We start from the raw sequence: 5,323 nt of genomic DNA, 5'->3' as shown, positions 1-5,323 counted from the left end.
CTCCATGCATTCTGACCAGGATTATTTTATTTAGTTTGTGTAACTTTGGTTAATCTATATCCCCTGCTATAATCTCAGGTTCTGAACAGTTTTGGAGGCCTTCTGCACTTCCTACTGTCCTGTCAAAAGCTCAGTTAAAGAACTAGTCTCCTCTGAGTCAGGTGTGAGACCTGGTGACGCCATATCCACATTGTTACTTTCTTGGCAACAATACGGGCTATACTGACAGAAGGAGTTACTATGACAGCAGTGCACAGGTTTTTCTTTATAAATTGTCTTGGCTGCCAATGAAAATAGTTGTGCCCCCCCCCCCCCACCCCCCAAAGTGGTAAGTATTACTAGCCTGCAAATATTCCCCTGGAACATGGTAGATATCAGTGAGCAAAATTGAGTAATAAGAATGGGGCATGACTCTGCCTGTTCGGGATTGTAGCCTGGAGGGTGCTGTCCTGTGGCAGAATGAGATGTTGGGTTTGCTCACATTCTCCTGTCAATCTCTACCAGCGATTGGCCCGAAGCAGCCTCTTGTTTCAGTAGACAAAAGGAAGACATGGGTGTTTCCTTCACAAGGATGAAGCATGCTGAGTGAAACTCTAGGAATGAAACTGACTCACGCATTATTTATTTATTTACTTATTTAAAACATTCATATAGCTGTCCATCTGGTACTGAACTCTGGGCGGCTCCCAACTATATAATAGTATCATCATACTATAAATACATACATATCTATTAAAACCACAAATAGTAAAAAAAAACCTGACATCATAATAAACTTTAACAAGCAACCCATCACAAAAATTCTCATCAGTCTCACTCTACCCCAGCTGCAGACCCTGTAGTAGAGCCCCAGCCCCACCTGCAAGAGGCTTTTGAAAGTGGATCCCTATAGCAGGGAAGTTGAAGTGTAAAGTTAATTGGATAAAGAGAGTTTTGCCTGCTGATAGTATGCTAATAGTCTTCTTGTGCCTCTTGAAGTTGCAACAGTCATAGCAATTCTGGCACAGCTTCTCTGATGATTCTTCTAAAATGTTTTCCTTCCCAGTATTCTTTCTGGAGCAGAGTGTGACATAGAAACAATCTATCTCTGTTACTGTAATCAAAATAATCTTCTTTTCATGAACTTTGTGCAGGGATATAATTTGTATTAATTTGTATGGAGGAGTTAAACAGTAAAATTTATGCCACTGCAAATAGTGTCCAGTTTGTTGCATGTAGGGCAGGCTTCCAACTGGACTTATTTTTTTTTAATGTACTATCATCATCAATAGCAGTAACATTTTTAAAAAAGGAAAATGGAAAAGGAAAGCTTTTTCTGTCCTGTTCAACCCCTTAGGAACATCATGCACGACCCCAGGTGAGATTGGCCCAAATGCTCAAGGCTCCCATAACATGATTTTGCCAACCAATTTGAGAATCTTATAGTAAGTCACTGTATGAGTGTGCTGTCCAGCCAGTGTATGGGAACTGGATAGTTAGGTAGCTATTTTGAGCTGTTCCCTCAAGGGAAGGCATCATGGTAAATGTAGCTAAGGTATCCTGGGAAATGTAGTCCATGTCACGTGACCACATCTGTAATCCTAATTGGTCACTAAATTGACCTTCGATGGGTTGGGGGAGTTTTCCTCATTCTTGGCTGAACTCATGGACTCATGGTAACTGTTCTACTTCTCTTGTTACAAGATGGGAGAAAAAGGATAGGAGATAAACCATCTTTTTACCTACAAGACAGATATGCAAAGGATTGGTCATTAAAGAAGAACTTCATCACAAATGTGAGTTATGAGGATACCTGATGAAGCAACAAAAGTACTTTGTTATGGATGTTTTGTGGAGTTTATCTACCTGCATCTATACAGGATACAGAATAATGAGAATTGACTGGAAGTAGTCTTTGCATTCTGTCTTTTATCTATTTTTAACCTTGTTTTTATTTTACCTGAAACAGCAATTTAAATTTTTTGTATGCTTTGTTTTATTATGTATGCTTCCCAGAGTCATTATGTGAATGGGTGGCTATACAAATGTGTTAATAAACAAACAATCAGCAGCAAAGCAATAAAACTTGGTTTTTAATACCCTCATATCAAAGGGTTTTTCCATATGTTTGGTTTACACCTGTATTTTCTCTTTGCCCCTTTGCCAATTGATGATATCCACAAGGATAAGAACAGATGACATTGTACTCCGCCTTCTGTCCATAGCCTGTTTTCGATTCTGGGCCATCTTAGCCATTCCAAGGGATTAGTCTATAGTGCTTCATTCCAACATCCCCAGTTCTGACTGGCTATATCTGGCAGGCCCCTGCCCCTCCAGTGCTGGTCACCGCCCTGTACAAGCATTACATTCAGGGCTTTTCAGTTATGAATACATGGATACATATAAGAAAAAATAAAAGAAACAATAGGACAGGGACGGTTGGTGCGCTTATGCACGCCCCCTACAGACCTCTTAGGAAAGGGGTGAGGTCAATAGTAGACAGTCTAAGGTTAAAGTTTTTGGGGTTTGGGGAAGAAACCACAGAGTCAGGTAGAGTATTCCAGACATTGACCACTCTGTTGCTGAAGTCGTATTTCCTGCAATCGAGTTTGGTGCGGTTTACCTTGAGTTTGTATCTATTGTTTGTTCTTGTGTTGTTATGGTTGAAGCTGAAGTATTCATTGACAGGTAAGACATTGCAATGTATGATTTTATATACTATACTTAGATCAGACCGAAGGCGGCATAGTTCTAGGTTTTCTAGGTCTAGAATTTCAAGTCTGGTGGCATAAGGTATTCTGCAATGAGTAGAGGAATGAAGAACTCTTCTTGTGTAATATTTCTGGACTTTCTCAACTGTGTTAACATCAGATACATAATGTGGGTTCTACTTGGTCTAAAGATAGTTCAGTAAAACCAGTGGCCACATTTCCCTCCCAACTATTCCACCAGCATATCTTCTTTTCACCCTTATATCTTCCCTCCACAGATATGAAAGACAAGAAGCAAGAAAATGCCTTTAGCCCAGACTGAGTGACAACCTGCCTCTATTGTCAACCCACCATAGATTGGGATTTATTAAACTGGCTTTAGAAATAACTGGGATCAGCACATGAAACAAGAAACTTGCCACTAAGAAATTTGTGTTAGACAAACAGCTACTTAATAGGATTAGGACCAAAATTGTTAACATTGTATTAGCACATAAATTATTTTTCTGTTTGGGATTTTCTTCAACAGACATCTGGTTCTGTGAAATCCCCACTCAGATTCAAACATGCAGTTAAAAGTATTATCATGGCTGATAAGCCACACTTCCTGCTTTTCATGGTGGGAAGATAACTCACTTTTTCCCAAGCACAGAAGCACACAGTTTTGTCCTTAACCTACCTGCATAACACCACAAAGGCAACCCCTGCCTCTCTTTTCTTGCTTCACATCAGAAATACCGTTTCTGGCTTCTGCTGGCACAAGCTGTGCTGAACAGTCCATTTGCTGCACCTCATCCCATCTATATAGAAATGCTTAGCTATTGTGTATTGGAATAGGAATTCCCCTCTTATCCTAGAGACACTTGTCTTGAGGTATTGGGTTGCTAGAATGAGAAAGAGGTTGAAAATGAAAAAAGGAATAATTTGGGTTTATTTCCAACATAGTAATGCCTGGATGACAAGCAGTGGAAGGCTGCTACAGAAAGATGGGAGGTGGAAATAACATTAGAAAAAAAGAAAATAGCATTAGAAAAAAAAATACATTATTTAACTATAGGTAAGTTCTTAGACAGATTAAGTAAGCGTGATGCAGGGTATGTTAAGTGAATCATTCAAACAGAATGTGTTGTACAAAATCCTAGGTATGAGACCTGCATTCTATCTCTATATTCTGTATCTCTGGAGAAGGATACTTTGGGAGATAGGATTAACCTATAAAATGGACATAATAGCTTCTCTTAATGAGGGATGGGGGTAGTGGATTTAAAAAGCTCAAGTCAAGGCTTCTTCATCTTTAGATATACAGAAAACCTACGGTGTATATGGAACAATCATATGAATGAGAGAGGCTCAAGTGTTCCTTAGCTGCACCGTTATGAAGGTGGTATTTTTCTCCTTCTTCCAGCATCATCTAAGGTTAGCTTTGAAAAAAGCCAGGTGATCAGGAGTGACTGGAAAAAGAGACAAGAGAAACAGGATAAGCCTCATCTATGACAACAACAGATTTCAAAGTGGAATTATTTTCAGCCAACTGTAAAATGGGTAGATACCTCTTCACTTCAACTATGAGATAGGCCCTAAGCACCTATTTTAAAACGTGTTCTGGCTTAACATCACACATAAAACTTGCATACAGGTGATATTTTTAAATTTGAAGAATTGTGGAAGAATTATGTTTGACATTTGCTGTTCCATTAAACCCTGTATATGTAATGTTAAGGGGAAGGGGGTGGCTAATTATCCAGCACTACCTTTATCCTCTGTGAAAGGTGTATGCTGGTAGAAATATAATTGTCTTTACCACCAACCAATAAATAATCTCTGGAGCCAATGCAGGCTGTAGAGCAGACAGACTTGGGGCTGGGATGTATGCTCAGAATGAACTGGGCTTCATCCCAGACATCTGGTGGGTCCCCTTTCCTCACTAATCTTGACATTATCTCCAAACAGTCATCACTTGTTTTATTTGGCCAGGCATCTTATTTACAGTCCCCATCCTGCTTATGGTTCATGGTTTCATTTTTCTCTTGATGTTTACAGAGATCCTTCCCAAATATTTGTGACGTGATTTTATTAGGGGACTCAGAGAAAATTCAGACAGTCACCATCTGGTTCACCATCTCCCACAACTACCGGCCTTGTAGAACAGGCTTTAATCTTAGTTTGATAAGGATTTGGCTTCTCCTTATTTTCTGTTAAGATTCATATGGTTGCATACATTCAGAGAAAAATCCATAAGAACAAAGCGCTGGCATTTAGTTTTCTTTGAATTAAAAGAATTTGGTGAGACTTACAGTATCTTATATAATAATTTTGTAACTTAAAATGATATTATGTACCATTTAAGTGATAATTCAAGGTGACAAACATATCCTACACATCTTCATCCCTCCTATTTTCCTCATAACAACCTTGTGTGTGAGGGGAGTTGGGCTGAAAGAGAGTGACTGGCTCAAGGCCACCTAGCTGGCTTTCATGGCTAAGGCAGAACTTGAACTCATGGTCTTTCCTTTCCAGCCTTAACCCTAGAGCACTCTGGCTCTCAAATTGATTTAACATGATAATTTTGAATCCCAACTTTTCACCAAATGAATATTGCCTTTAGTAGTATAAATCTGCCTCTCCTGGCAGCA

Source organism: Pseudonaja textilis, chromosome 4 (assembly GCF_049901715.1).
Source record: "Pseudonaja textilis isolate UNSWEBS1 chromosome 4, rPseTex1.2, whole genome shotgun sequence".
In the NCBI taxonomy this organism is placed as follows: domain Eukaryota; kingdom Metazoa; phylum Chordata; class Lepidosauria; order Squamata; family Elapidae; genus Pseudonaja; species Pseudonaja textilis.
The sequence above is the reverse complement of the archived record's forward strand: the minus strand, read 5'-3'. Positions refer to the sequence as shown.